Source organism: Mustela nigripes, chromosome 9, assembly GCF_022355385.1.
Source record: "Mustela nigripes isolate SB6536 chromosome 9, MUSNIG.SB6536, whole genome shotgun sequence".
NCBI classification, from domain to species: Eukaryota; Metazoa; Chordata; class Mammalia; order Carnivora; family Mustelidae; genus Mustela; species Mustela nigripes.
The window spans coordinates 88,288,440-88,304,323 of NC_081565.1; the positions used below are offsets into that span (position 1 = coordinate 88,288,440).

Below are 15,884 nucleotides of genomic sequence, written 5' to 3' on the forward strand. Positions count from 1 at the left end.
TCAGGTGCGGGGACTCTCCCCCTCGAGGGTCCCGAGGTGCAGGCACCCCAGAAGCGGGGACCTCCAGGTGCCCGCCGGGGTGCCAGGCCGGCGCTCAGGAGCTGCATCTCTCCCCTGGCCTGGCGGGGACGCCGCCGCGGGCCTCGCGGGGGTCCTGAGAGGGCGCGCTAGGTCTGGGAAAGCGCTCTCGGGGTGCTCCCCGCCTCCCTTCCCTCCAGGGTGCGTGGCGCCTCCTTCCACGCTCCTCTGACCCTCACAGAAAAATCCAGGCCCCAGGCGGCTCTCTTCAAGTTCGCGTCAGACCGCAGCCCTGGAAGCCACTGCTCACCCGAGGCCGCCCGTCTGGCTCAGACGTTTGCGCGCCCTGCCGCGTCGCTCTGCTGTAACCAACAGTCTCCTTCAGGGTCACAGGAGAGTGTCAGCCAGAAATCTGGAAACGGGGGCGCCTGCCTGGCTCAGCGGCTTGAGCCTCTGCCTTTGGCTCAGGTCATGACCTCAGGGTCCTGCGCGGAGCCTGCTTCCTCCTCTGCCTGCCTCTCTCCTACTTGTGATCTCTGTCAAATAAATGAATAAAATCTTAAAAAGAAAAGAAATTTGGAAATTATCCTGAGGACAGACCCTAAATTACGGTTTTCTTTAAGGCACATCTCATCCTTTTTGCCAACGAAAAATGCCTCAGAATCGGAAGATTTTCTTTAGCTTTGAAGTAAGCTGTGCAGTAGGTGTGAAAATGTACACGTTGGGGTGTCTCTTCTCTAGTGACTTCAGCTGTTCTTTCTCACATCGCTTCAGTCTTACCAAGAGATACATTGAATCATCTAGTCTACTCACCTTTTCTAAAAAGTTGAATAATCAAAATTTTTCTTTGCAGATATAAACTCGGTCTTTTAATGCGCTTAATGTGTTGTTACTGGAAAAAAAACAATAGGTTATTTTTTTCTGGTTCCTGTGAGGCAGCACGGAGTAGAGGAAATAATGCGGGTTTGGGTTTAAGGAAGAACTGATCTTCTAATCTCAGTTCCAACACTTGCTTGACTTTGGGCCTTGGAATTGCTGGAGGATTCTCACTTTGCTCATCTTGAAGATGGGGCAGTGTCTCCAGGGTTTTATCTGAGACTGGGTAGAAAACCCTTGGAGAATACTAAGACGACTGTTTTTCTACTGATCTCTTTCTCCTTCACTGTTTTTAGGGCAGATTTGTGAGTTCCAATCGTGCTATAATATTCAATGTCATTTTCATTTTCAAAAAATATGCAATTTATTTTTGAGAATCTAATCTGTGTGAGGCAGTAAAAAAATCCATAAAAATAATAAGGAGCCACCTTTTATATTTTTCATAAATTAGAGGGCATGGACTACTAAACTCCTAATCGCTTTCCTTTCTATGACTAAAATCACCCATTTGTTAGTAAATACATAGGAACACTTTTTAGTATCTGGTCTTATGTTAAGTGGAGGGGATATATCGATGAGGAAGGCAAAGAAGGTCCCTGATCTTACAGAAATAGGGGGGAAAACCAATAAAACAAGGTAATTGCAGATTGAACAATAAAACTGTACAGCCTCTGAATGTTAACATGAGGAGGAACTGTGTTTCTCACTGAGTTTAATTTGTAACAAAATAGTGGTTGGAAAATTCTAAAAACTCTTGAATCTCAATTAAGGTTGTAACAAGTACTTTGTGTGGGATGCCTGGGTGGCTCAGATGGTTAAATGCCTGCCTTAGGCTCAGGTCATGATCTCAGGATCTGGGATCTAGCCCCACGCTGGGCTCCCTGCTCAGAGGGGAGTCTGCTTCTCCCTCTCCCTCTGCCTCTCCCCTTGCTTGTGCTCTCTCTGTCTCTCTTTCTCTCTCAAATGAATAAAGTTTTAAAAATCTTTTTTAAAAATTGCAATTAAAAATATAAAAGTAGCTTTTGTGTTAGAAAATAGGAAACTCTAGGAAAATAAATGAGCACAACTGAAGATTTTTAGGTCTGAAGTATTTTTACAGTTGATCTAAGAGACGTAACTTATGCTTGTTCCATAAAAATGTCAATGCTTTGATAGTTCTTTGGCTTAATTTCTAAGAAGTTATAATGTTATTCTCTCTCGGAAATCATTTCCTTTAATGTCCATTAGAATGGACACCTAGAAAATTGTAACCCCAAAAATCTATCTTTGTGGTCTCTAAAATTATCTTTTTAAAAAAATATATTTTATTTGTTTATTTAACAGAGATTGCAAGTAGGCAGAGATGCAGGCAGGCAGAGAGGAGGAAGCAGGCTCCCTGCTGAGCAGAGAGCCCGATGCGGGGCTCTCCATCCCAGGACCCTGAGATCATGACCCGAGCCGAAGGCAGAGGCTTTAACCCACTGAGCCACCCAGGCGCCCTTCTAAAATTATCTTGTTAGAGGTTTATTTATTTATTTTAGAGAGCATGTGAGCAAGGGTAGGGGCAGAAGGAAAGGAGGGAGAGAAGCAGGGTCTCTGGATCTTTTTACTGGAGAATGGTATTAAAATCCAGGATTTGCTCTGATATGCTCATTGCTACTGGGCTGTCATTGTTTTTAGATCCTATGAGTGAGAAGAGCTAGGAAATAAACATATGTATATTTATTTACCTGTGTGTGCATACATTTCTATTATTTTTACTTTTACTCATCAGTTTCTGTAGTAAGCTAAATAGAAGTTCCCAATGATGTCTCAGACTCTCATTCAGAACTCCACAGTTCATTCTAGCCTTTGCCCCTTTACTTACCGGTTATCTGTAACCTCCCACTCCCAGCAGTGAAAAACCTGGCTTTTGCCATTCACCATGTTTTTACTTATTTTTTCAGCCCCATTATATGTGTTCACTATCAAAATCATTAACCAGCACCTCCATGAGAAACAGTGTTTCAACTCTAGTGGGAAGGTATAGTTCCTTTTGTTTTGTCTTTCAGTTTCCAGTCTTTTCCAAACTACACAGGTCCCTTTCTCCTGTGGGTTTATGTCATATATTTATATATTTGAAATGCAATTAAATTCTTTTTTAAAAAAAGATGTATTCATTTATTTGAGAGAGAGAGAAAGCGAGCATGTGCACACATGAGCAGGGGAAGGGCAGGGCTGGAGAGAGAGAATCTGAAGCAGTCTCCACGCTGCATATGGAGCCTGACTCAGGTTCAATCCCATGGCCCTGAGACTGGCCTGAGCTGAAATCAGGAGCTGAACACTTAACTGACTGAGCCACCCGAGTGTCCCATAATACAATGAAATTCTTTTGTCATAGTCTGCCTCCCCCTTCTCTTCACTCCCCAGTTGATTTTTTAATTTGCATTTTAAAATATTGCATTAAAGGGCGCCTGGGTGGCTCAGTGGGTTAAGCCGCTGCCTTCGGCTCAGGTCATGATCTCAGGGTCCTGGGATCGAGTCCCGCATCGGGTTCTCTGCTCAGCAGGGAGCCTGCTTCCCTCTCTCTCTCTCTCTGCCTGCCTCTCCATCTACTTGTGATTTCTCTCTGTCAAATAAATAAATAAAATCTTTAAAAAAAATTAAAATAAAATATTGCATTAAAGTTTATTCTTCATGCTCTAAAATAGTTCTGGGGGTTTTGACAGATGGATAGCATCATGTATCCATCACTGTAGCTGCCTTCCGAATGGTACTACCGGGCCGCACTCATTCCCACCAGCAGGGAAAGAGGGTTCCTGTGGCTCTCCATCATGACAGCATTTGATATTGCTGGTTTTCTTGAGTTTTTGTTTTTTGTTATTCTAGTAGATGTATAACGGTATATCATTATGTTTTTAACTAGCTTCCCCGAAATGAGAATCTTTTTATATGCTTATTTTCATCTGTAGATCTTTAATAAGGTATCTGTTCAGATCTTTTGCCCATTTTTTTTGTTTCAGTAAAATAAAATAACAAGGTTTTATTTTTAATTTCAAAGTAAAGCTCAAACAATACAGAAGTGTATAAAGGAATAAAATAAGACAAACACTTGCTTTCTTGGTCCAAATGTAAATCTTTTAAAACTGGTGTTAGCCGATTGACCCGTGTGCTGCCAGTTTCGCCCTATGTTTCTAATTCACAAATGCATTTTTCTATCATTTTGAAAATTTTTAGTGATAAATGTAGCTAGACTAAAATTATTACCCTGCATTTGCTTTTGTTTTTTAACTTATCACTGTATTACAGTCAATTTTCCAGCTCAGTACATGTAAACCTAACTTGGTGGAAACATAACTGGTTTGTATTCCATGAGAAATATTAGAATGTGTTAGAATTTGCACAACCATTTCTTACTCTCAAAAGAATTCAAATTAATACCAGTTTCTTTTCTATAAGAAAAATACTACAGCAACCACAATTTATAAACACTGATGGCCTTTCAGGTTTTTGTCTTAAATAGAAATACTATATGTAGATACCTATAATATCTCTAATTACCCAACCAATATATGAGCAGGAAACAGTAGTAGTTAGTCCTCCTGCAAATGTTAAATTCATCTTCTCTCTATCCTGGAACCTGTCCTTCCTGCCACCATGTTCTCCTTCCCACCCCCGCCCTCTCCCCTTACCCTCTCTCTCATTGTGCCAATTTGGAAAAATTGAGTTTTCTTATTATTCAGCCTTAAAAGTTCTTGAAATATGCACTGGGTGCATGTCCTTTATCAAATGTGGGATTTGCAGATATTTTCTCCCAGTGTGTCTTCTCATCCTCTTCAGTGGCTTTCACAGAGTTCAGGTTTTTCATTTTAATTAAATCCAACTTGAAAGTTTCTTTGTTCATAAATTTGCTTTTGCTTTGTACTTAAAACTCATCACCAAACCCAAGATCATGCAGATTTCCCCCTGTGTTTTCTTCTAGAAATTTTATAGTGTCTGCATTTTACATATAGGTCAGTGATCTGTTTCGAGTTAATATTTGTGTGAGGTTTAGTTTCTTGCCTATGTACTTCCAGTGTCTGGCATCAATTGTTGAATGGCTGTTTTTTCTCTATTGATTTGTCTTGGCACCTTTGTCAAAATGGACTGTGTTTTTGTGGGTCTGTTTCTAAGCTCTGTTATGTACCGTTGATGGATGAGTCCATTCTTTTGCCCCTTTGTGGTCATTGCTTTATGTAAGTCCTGAAATCAGGTAGTATGAGTCCTCCAGCTTGGTTCTCCTTTTCTAGAATTGACTTGGCTGTTCTCATACCTTTACTTGTTCATATAAATGTTAGAATAAGGTTAAGTATGTTTCCAAAAAGCTGGCTGAGACTTCAGTAGGAATTGCATGAAGCTAAGGGAGAATTGACATCTTTAGTATGTTGGGTCTTCCGATTCAAGAACGCTGATTCTGTACATTATTTTGTTACCTCTGCACCTAGGAACTTCATTTTGGGGACTGCTATTATAAATGTGTTGTTTTTTAAAATTCATATTCCGGGGCACCTGGGTGGCTCAGTGGGTTAAGCCGCTGCCTTCGGCTCAGGTCATGATCCCAGGGTCCTGGGATCGAGCCCCACATCGGGCTTTCTGCTCTGCAGGTAGCCTGCTTCCTCCTCTCTCTCTCTGCCTGCCTCTCTGCCTACTTGTGATCTCTGTCAGATAAATAAAGAAAAAATCTTAAAAAAAAATAAATAAATAAATAAATAAAATAAAATTCATATTCCAAGTATTCATTGCTGGCATATAGAAAAGCAGTTGACTTTTAGATCACGATCATGTACTTTTCAACTTGGCTAAATTCACTTATTATGTACAGGAATTATTTGGTAGATTCTTTGGGGTTTTCTGCATAGACAGTTATGTTGTTTGTGAATAAAGACAGTTGTATTTCTTTTGTGTACCTCTTATTTTTTTTTCCTTGTGTGATTATACTAGCTAGGACTTTTATTATGAAGTTGAATTAGAAGTGGTGAGAGAGGACATCCTTGCCTCATTTAGGGAGAAAACTTACCTCACTATTTAATATGATGTTAGCTGTGATTTTTAAAAATAGTCTTAATATATTAAGGAAGTTCCCTTCTAAGTTTTTTGAGAGTTTTTATCATGAATGGGTTTTGAACTTTCTGCTGCATATATTAATATAATCCTATCTTTTTTATTTTTTAATTTTATTATTATTATTTTTAAAGATTTGATTTATTTGACAGAGAGCAGGAGAAAGCACAAGCAGGGGGAGGTGTGTGGGGGGCAGCGGGGAGGCACGCTCCCCAGGTCATGAGCTAAAGGCAGACACTTAACTGACTGAGCTGCAGAATCCCAATCCTGTCTTTTTTTCATTGAGTCCATTAATATGATGAATCACATTGATTGCTTTACAATGTTGAATCAGCCTTGCATTGGAATTAACCCCATGTGATCATGATGTTTTGCCCTTTTCATGTAGTCAGTTTGTTGGATTCAGCCTGAGCCAAAGGCACATGCTTAACCGACTGAGCCACCCAGGTGCCCCTCATTTCCCTCTTTTCATCGACATCTTTCCCCCAAAGCAGCGCTGGTTCCGAGTCAGGTTTTCTGTATTTAGTGGCTTTGTCCCTTGGTGCCAAGGAGGACTTTCCCTGGTTGTCCTGTCCTATATCAGAGGGAAGGTGCTTAAGCATTTGGAAAGCACTTAAGGCCATAGTTGAGTAACAAGGAAGGTGAGGAGGGAGAAACTCTCAGGTATTTCCCATCTAAATTCTGTCTTCTCAAGGTTGTAAGTATTGGAAATCATCTTGAAGCATGAGCTAGTGTCACCTTATTGGGCACATCGTTTTTGCAAAAGTTTAACAGGCAATAAAAGGCAAAACTTGGGGCACCTGGCTCAGTTGGTGGAAGGTCCAACACTTGATCTCAGGACCTGATTTCAGGTTTGTGAGTTCAAGCCCTCATGTTGCATGTGGAACCTATTTTTAAAAATGCAAAACTTAAAAATAATTATACACAACAGAAAAAGTAATATGGCAACTACAAATTATATTATGGTCTCCACACATGTTCCCAGCGGAGACTCCGTGACACCATCAGTGAGTGCAACAAACTCTGAGCACTGAGGATGGTGGACACAGGGCAAGTGTCATAGCGCCCGCCGACAAGGCAGATCTGCCGAAGCTCCTGCCCAATAAAAGGGGTTCCCTGATGCGGGGACATTGGAGAGGGGTCCCCAAGTAGGGATTCTCTTTCTCACGGAATTTTAGCCACACGAGAAGCAGTGGCCTGTCTACAAGGGAACGTTTCGGTCCGCTGACCAAACATACAGACCACAACGGAAATGTCTGTCTGTCCCTGAGATAGGGAGGCTGCAGGGGATCCCCTTGGCAAACTGGAGTGGCCCAGCAGGTGCTCCAGAGTCTGGGAGCAGAGCAGTTTCCCCCGAACTGGGCTCGGAATGGGTGGGACAAGCAAAATAGGCACTTTCTGTGGCCCTATTAGCTCTTCCCTCCCCAGTACTGGTTCGTGAATGCTGTTACGGTGTCAGGAGATCAGTGGTTTAAAGCATGTACAGTGGTAAGTACTGGGAATTTTGGAACTTCTGGTGGACAGATTGTTATGTGGCCCAAACCAGAGTTCTCCCTTTTAATCAAACCAACAATTATTAGATTTACAATATTGTTTTTCCTTTTCTGGGGCCAATTTTTGAGATCTTGGGTTAGTTTTTCCAAATTGTCATTTATTATCAAATTAATTATAATTATAATAATTATCAAATTATTCCTTTGGCCCATGATAGAGGTCTGGCTGTTGGTTTCCTTGAGAGCAGCTCCCCCTCACCCAAAATATAAGTGAGGTGGTTTCCTTTGGCCTCCAGGGAGTGATATGCAGAATGTCCAGGAATGTTAATAATGGCCAGAGCAGCCAGTGGAAATATGTCATGTAATAAATTTTGGATATAGCCATTTAAAATTTTATCTCCATTGAAGGTAAACCTCACTGTTTCTATAGTATTTCAAAGTCAAGAGTTGCTGGAAAGCATACCAGCTCTTGATGTAAATGCTTGTTATTTTACCCTTGGCTAGGGTATCAAGTCAGGGTATAATTCAGCCTGTTTGGCTGAAGTAGCCAAAGGTAAACGTGCTGCCTCAGTGACTTCAAAGGGAGTTCCCCTGGCCGACCCAGCACAATATTTAACAGTTTCTCTTTAAATAAGAACCATCAGTAACCCATTAAAAATCTGCATTTGATCTGCAGAGAAATTCCTGTAAATTGTCACAGGGTGTCAAAAGGTGATCTGTCAGCATTAAGCAGTCATGAGGGAGGGGAGAAGTGTAACAGGGTTAAGTCTATGCAGTGAGGAAGAGTAACATGGGCAGCATTTAGCAGGAGGATGTCAGGAGGCGAGGTGACGGGCTGAAAATCACGGAGTGTGAGGAGAATTCAGGAGGGCTTCTACTGCATGGGGCAGGTTAGAGGGGACCCTGTGACTGTTTCTGCAGTGGCCTTGACTACGAGGGCAGCGGCAGGAATGGCTGGGAGGCGAGGGGGGTTATACTCGAGCCATAGTCAGGGTCCCGTTGTTGGCTGTAATGCCCTATAGGGCGATGAGGGTCCCCAGTGGGGTGAGCGCTCCAGGGGGCATTCCTTCCTTCTCACAGACAAAGAGGAGAAAGGGAAGTTGATGGTTAAGATGTCCAAAGGCAGGGGCCTTATTAGGCTTTTCCTTGAAGTCACAAAAGCTCTGTCATTCTGATCTTTCCAAATAACAGGGTCAGGTTTGTTGATTTTTCAGTAAAGCAATAGAGATTGAGCTGTAGGAGAAAGTTTGGGATCCAGTGTCGACGGCAGTCAGCTAGTCCAAGAAAACCTCGTCATTGGGGTTCAGTTTTAGGTTTAGGCATGTTCAGGAAGCCTCAAGGTCTCCCTGGATCCAAATCTAGTCCTGGTCCCGAGATCAGGGGCCCTGAGTATCCAACCTGAGTTTGAACACACTGCAGTTTTTCTTCGGAGGTTTTATGTCCCTTTAAAGGCAAAAGTTTTAACAGATGAACATTCCCTTCCTGTGAAGAGTCTGAGAAGCGGAGCAGAAGAGCTGATCATTTCCATCCTGGAACAAAGTAGAGCCTGCAGAAAACCTTCTGTCGTCCGAATCAGCTTTTAAGGTTTATAATAGTAAGAAGGACTCTGAGAAGTCCCAGGGCATAACTGTCCAGATGGATCTTAATTCTTCCCAAGTGAAAGCAAAAAGATTTTGGCTATCCTTATCTACTAGAATACTAAAAAAATGCACTGCATAGATCAGTTACAGTGAACAATTTGGTTTCAGTGGGGTTGGGTGTCAGTATGTGAGGTATTAGAACAGCAGGGTGCTGAGGGATACCGGTGGTATTTGTTGCTCAGGTTCCTGACAGAGCTTCATCCTCAGCCACTGAGTGTTCTTACAGGTGAGCTAGAGATACTACAGGGTCTGGTGCCGGAGATAATGAGGCCCTGATCCTCGTGATCTTCTATGATGGACTTGAGAACTTGAAGGGCTGCTTTACTTATGCAGTATTGGCTGGTTCTGGGGAGAGATTCGGAAGAAAGTGCACTGTGGATTCTGCCAATATCTGTTGGAGATTTTGCCCGTAAGGAGAATGGCAGCTGATCTAATCGGGACAAATGGTTAGTGTCTTTGGAATCAGTTCCAATTAGCTCAGCGATGGAGCAGAGAAGAGATGCTGAAGGGGCATTTGATTTACTTCATGTAAATGGAGTTACCTGCATGTACTGTTCTCTGTCTGCCTTGTTTTCTTTAGTAATTTATTTTATCTTGCTTTTGCATCTTTGTCAAAAATCAGTTGTCCTGCAGGTGTGGGTGTATTTTTGGAGCTTCTTTTTTGTCCCATTGCTCCATTTATCTGGCTTTAAGCTCCTACTTCACTGTTTTTATTACTGCTGTTGGAAGTTAAGTAGTGTTCGATGGACAACTTTTTCTTCTTTTTCAGTGGTGTTTTGGCTACAGGGGATCCTTTGTATTTCCATATGTTTCGTGATTGGCTTTCAATTTCTACAAAAAGCTTTATGGGATTTTGGTTGGGATTGTGATGGCTCTCTTGGTCATTAGGGAGAAAACTGGTATTTAACTAGTCTTCTGAACTATGAACACGGTAGATCGAGCCCCTCCCCACCCATTTTTCTTAGTAGTGCTTTATCGTTTTCAGTATACAAGCTTATCTCTTTTTTCGGATATATCCCTAAATACTTCATATTTTTCCATGCTAATGTGTGTTTTTAATTTTAATTTTGTTATTTGTCCTCATTGTATAAGAATGTGATCAATTTTTATATATTGATATGTATACCATAGCCCTGCTAAATTGGCTTACTATTTCTTTTTTTTTTTTTTTTTAAGATTTTATTTGTTTATTTGACAGACAGAGATCACAAGTAGGCAGAGAGGCAGGCAGAGAGAGAAGGGGGAAAGCAGGCTCCCTGCTGAGCAGAGAGCCCAATGTGGGGCTCGATCCCAGGACCCTGAGATCATGACCTGAGCCGAAGGCAGAGGTTTTAACCTACTGAGCCACCCAGGTGCCCCTTGGCTTACTATTTCTAATAGGTTTTTTTGTGGATTGCATCAGATGTTCTATGTAGATAATCTGTCATCCTTGAATAAACATAATTTTACTTTTTCCTTTCCAGTATGAAAGTCCTTTACTTCTTTTTCTCGTATTATTGCTCTGGCCTCCATAGTGTGTTAAATAAAAGTGACAAGACTGGATGTGCTTGTCTTGGGGAAGATACATTGAGTTGAACAAAATCTCAACATATCAAAAATTTGTGGGCCTGGGGCGCCTGGGTGGCTCAGTGGGTTAATAAGCCTCTGCTTTCAGCTCAGGTCATGGTCTCAGGGTCCTGGGATTGAGCCCCGCACCGGGCTCTCTGCTCAGCAGGGAGCCTGCTTCCCCCCACCTCTCTGCCTACTTGTCAACTCTGTCAAATAAATAAATAAATCTTTAAAAAAAATCTGTGGGCCCTCTAAAGCAGTGCTGAGAGAAGGTACGAGGATGGTTCAATATTTAAAAATCATTCAGAGTATCCACTGTGTCAACAGGTTAGAGACAAAAATATATGTATATCAATTGATGAAGAAAAGCATTTGGCACAAACAGTGATACATTATTAAAAACTCTCAGAAAATTAGGAGTAGAGGGAACTGATTCAACTTGAAAAGAGCATTTTTAAACAGTTTGTAGAAATAAAACTATACTTTAATTCAAGCTACAGAAATAAAATTGGGTTTATGTATCAATCTTCTATCTTGCCAACTTGCTGAACCTGCTTATCAGTTCTGTTTTTTTTTTCGTCAGTTCCTTAGAACTTTCTAAATACCACATCCTATCTACAAGTAGAAATAGTTTTACTTGTCAGTACAGAAGTCTTTCACTCCTTGTTCTTCCATTATCGCACTGACTGAAGCCTCCATTACAATGTTCAGTAGATATGGTCAGAGTGCATATCCTTACCTTATTCATGATCTTGGGAAAAAGCCCTCCATCTTTCTGTGAATCATGATGTTAGTGGTGGATTTTTCATAGGTGCCCTTTATCAAGTTGAGGAAATTCCCCTCCTACTGCTAGTTTATTGAATATTTTTACTGTGAGAGAATGTTGGATTTTGTCAGGTGATTTTTCTGTCTGTTGAGATGATCGCATGGATTTTGTTTTTATTATTGATACATTACATTGATCTTAATATTGATATGTTACATTGATTTTTGAATGTTAAACTAACCTTGCATTCCTGAGATAAATTCCACTTGCTCATGGTGTGTATATATACTTTTCTATATGCTGTTGGATTCAGTTTGCTAACACTGAGGATTTTGCCTCTGTATTTAAAAGAGACATTGGTCAACAATTTCTTTTCCTGTGATAGCTTTCTCATTTTAGTATCAGTGTAATACTGTACTCATAAAATGAATTATGACATGTTCCCTCCTCTTCTATATTTTGGAAGAGTTTGAAAAGTGTTGGTATTAATTCTTTTTTAAATGTTTGGTAGAACTCACCAGTAAAACCGTCTGGGCTTGGTTTTTCTTTGTGTGAAGTTTTTGAAATTATTTAATTTCTTTACTTGTTATAGATCTGTTCAGATTTTTCTATTTCTTATTTTTTGGTAGTTTCTGTTTATGTAGTAATTTATTTCATCTTATGTATTTTTTTTTGCATAGTTTTCTTCATAGTATTTTCTTATCCTCTTTATTTCTATAAGGTTAGTTATAGTGTCCCTTTCTACTCTTTTTTTTTTTTAATTTTTATTTATTTATTTGACAGAGAAAGATCACAAGTAGGCAGAGAGGCAGGCAGAGAGAGAGAGAGGAGGAAGCAGGCTCTCTGCCGAGCAGAGAGCCTGATGCGGGACTCGATCCCAGGACCCTGAGATCATGACCCGAGCGGAAGGCAGCGGCTTAACCCACTGAGCCACCCAGGCGCCCCAATGTCCCTTTCTACTCTTTAATAATGTGAGTTTCTTCTTGGTTAGTCTAGCTAAAAATTTGCCAATTTTCTTGATCTCTATTAAAAAACCAAATTTTGTTTTTTTAATAGATTTTACTTATTTGAGAGAGACTGAGCAAAAGAGAGAGAGAAGGAAGAGGGTGAGGGACAGAAGAGTAGGGAGAAGCAGACTCACTGTTGAGCAGGGAACCCAGCAAGGGGCTGGATCCCTGAACTCCAGGGTCATGACTTTAGCCAAAGGCAAGCACTGAGCCACCCAGGCACTCCTGGGAAGAATCAAATTTGGGGTTTGTTGATTGGCTCCATTATTTTTTGTCCTCTTTCTTTTATTTATTTCCTCTCTACTCTTTTTCATTTCCTACTTTCTGCTTACTTGGGTTCATTTTATTCTCTTTTTCCCGTTACTTAGGGTGAAATGGTAGATTATTGATTTAAGTTTTCTTCTTTCTTTCTAAGAAGGTACTTTGTATGTTTTAGTTCTTTTTAATTTGTCGAGGTTTGTTTTATGACTTAGCATATGGTCCACTATGAAGAATATTCTTTTTTTAAAAAAATACATACATATATAATTTTTAATAAACATATAATGTATTTTTATCCCCAGGGGTACAGGTCTGTGAATCGCCAGGTTTACACACTTAAAAAAAGGTGTCAAAATAGATACCAAGTAAGCAGTAACCTAAATAGAGCCAAGATGGCTATATACTGTATAGAATAGAGTAAGACAAAAATTGTTACTATAACCCCACCCCCCTCTCCCAAACCCCCTCTCCCAAACCCCCTCCCCCCAGCAACCCTCAGTTTGTTTTGTGAGATTAAGATGAAGAATATTCTTTGTGCACTTGAGAAGAATGTGTATTCTGCTCTTGTTGGGCTTAAAGTGTTCTGTAGATGTCTGCTACAACGAGGTAGTTTATAGTATCCTTTAAGTCTTCTGTTTATTTGCTGGTCTGTTTGTTATTGAAAGTGGAATGCTGAAGTCTCCAGCTATTTCTGTTGCTCTGTGTATTGCTGTCTTCAGGTTTTCAGTTCTACTGTGTGTATTTTGGGGTTCTGTTCTTTTTCTTTTAAGGTTTTATTTGTTTGAGAGAAAGAGAAAGCACGAACGGGGGAAGGGGCAGAGGGAGAGGGAGAGGGAGAAGCGGACCTCCCGGCTGAGCGGGGAGCCCAACACAGGCCTCCATCCCAGGACCCTGGGATCATGACCTGAGCTGAAGGTAGATGCTTAAACCGACTGAGCCACCCAGGCGCCCTGGAGTTCTGTTCTTAGGTGTATGGATATTTAGTCATTATATCCTACTGGTGAATTGATTTCTAACCATTGTAAAATGTCCTTATTGTGTCTATAGTAACAATTTTTGTCTTACTCTATTCTATACAGTATATAGCCATCTTGGCTCTATTTAGGTTACTGCTTACTTGGTATCTATTTTGACACCTTTTTTTCTTTCAGCCTGTGTCATTGACTCTAAAGTGTGGTTTTGTAGACAGCATATATTCAGGTCATTTTTAGATTCAAATGGAATCCAATTTATATTTTTCTTTATGCTTTTGTGTCCATTTTTTAAAAGTCTTTATTTTTTTAGGGAAGTTTTAAGTTTACAGCAAACTAGAGAGGAAGGGACGGACATTACCCATATATCCCCTGCCCACACACATGCACATGTGATCAACCTCACGCACCAGAATGGTTCCTTCGTTACCAATGATGAACCTACATTGACACCTCATGGTTACCCAGACTGCTTACCTTAGAGATCACTCTTCATGTTCTGTGGATTTGGACATCCTGTAGATTTGGACAAATACATAATGACTTTATCCATCATTATAATACTCAGAACATTTTCACTGCCCTAAAAATCTGTGCTCTGCCTATTAATCGCTCCCTCCTTCCCCCAGCCCCACTGATCTTTTTATTGCCTCTGTAGTTTTGCCTCTTTCGGAATGTCATATATTTAAGTCATATATCATGTAGCCTTTTCAGATTGGCTTCTTTTACTTAGTGACAGGTTTTGAAGATTTCTCTGTCTTTTCATGGCTTGGTAGCTCACTTTTTTTAGTGCTGAATAATATTGTATTATTTTAACGTACCATAGTTTATCTATTCACCCATTGAAGAGAATCTTAGCTGCTTCCAAGTTTTATGAATAAAGCTGCTGTGAACACCTATGTGCAAGTTTTTGTGTGGACATAGTTTTCAACTCCTTTGGAAAAATAGAAATGCAATTGCTGGATTGTAGAGTATATTTAGTTTTCTAAGAAACCACCAAACTGCCTTCCAAAGTGACTGTACCAGTCTGCATTCTCACCCACAGTGTATGAGAATTCCTGTCGGCTCCACATCCTCATCAGCATTTGGTGTTGTCTTTGCTCCACAGTTTTGTTGTTCCAGTAGGTGTGAAGCTGTATCTCAGTGTTTTCATTTGCATCCTGGTGGCATATTATGTGAAGCATCTTTTCACATGCTTATTTTCCATCTGTATATCTTCTTTGGTGAGGTGTCTGTTACGGTCTTGGGCCCATTTCTGCAATTAGGTTGTTTGTTCTCTTACTGTTGAATTTTAAGAGGTTTTTTTTTATATATTTTGGATAACAAGTCATTATCAGATTTGTCTTTTGCAAATATTTTCTCCCAGTCTCTGGCTTATCTTCTCTTTCTCTTGACATTGTCTTTGCAGAGCAGAATTTTTAAATCAAGTCCAGCTTATTAATTATTTTCTTCATAGGTTGTGCCTTTGGTGTTGTATCTAAATGGGCATCACTACACCCAGGGTCATCACGGTTTCTCCTGGGTTACCTTCTAGGAGATTTGCAGTCTTACATTTTATGGTTAAGTCTGCCATCCATTTGAGTTAATTTTCATCAAGAGCGTAAGGTCTGTGTCTAGTTTATTTTTTATGTGGGTGTCCAGTTGTTCCAGCACCATTTGTTGAAGAGACTGTCTTTGCTCCATTGTGTTGCTTTTGTCTTTGATCATTTGACTTTGTTTATGCGGGTTTATTTTTGGGCTGTCTGTTCTACAAACGTATATTTTTGTGCTTTGGCCAATTCTACACTTGGTTACTGTAGTTTTGTAGTAAGTCTTGAAGTTGGTTAGTGTCAGTCCTCCAGCTTTGTTCTCCTGAAGTATCGTGTTGGCCGTTCTAGGTCTTTCCCCTCTCCATATGAATTTCAGAATCATTTTAATGATTCCTATAAAAGAACTTGAACTACCTGTAATTGAAAAAATTTTTTAAATAATATGTCATAGAAATGTATTTAAATGTGAACATAATTATGTATCCACAATATTTATATACTTAGTAAAAGGAATAATTAACAAATATTTGTTGGTTGAGATTCCAAATTATGCTGTCCAAAATGGTGTGGTATCTGGTGCTTGACCCAAAAGTAGCTGCTGTAGGGAGTCTTTCTTCCTGCTGATCCCACCTGCAGAGCAGTGACCTGATTCCAGGTGATCACTTGGTCCAAAATAGGATTTGGGGAGCAACATTAGTACCCAGGTCTCACCCAGGA

At 40.4% G+C, this 15,884-nt stretch overlaps 1 protein-coding gene across 2 annotated transcripts in view; it reads left to right on the top strand.

Moving 5' to 3' along the window:
• The window catches only part of PTPDC1 (protein tyrosine phosphatase domain containing 1), a 60,841-nt gene that overhangs the window by 519 nt on the left and 44,438 nt on the right, over positions 1 to 15,884 (top strand). The window lies entirely within an intron of this gene.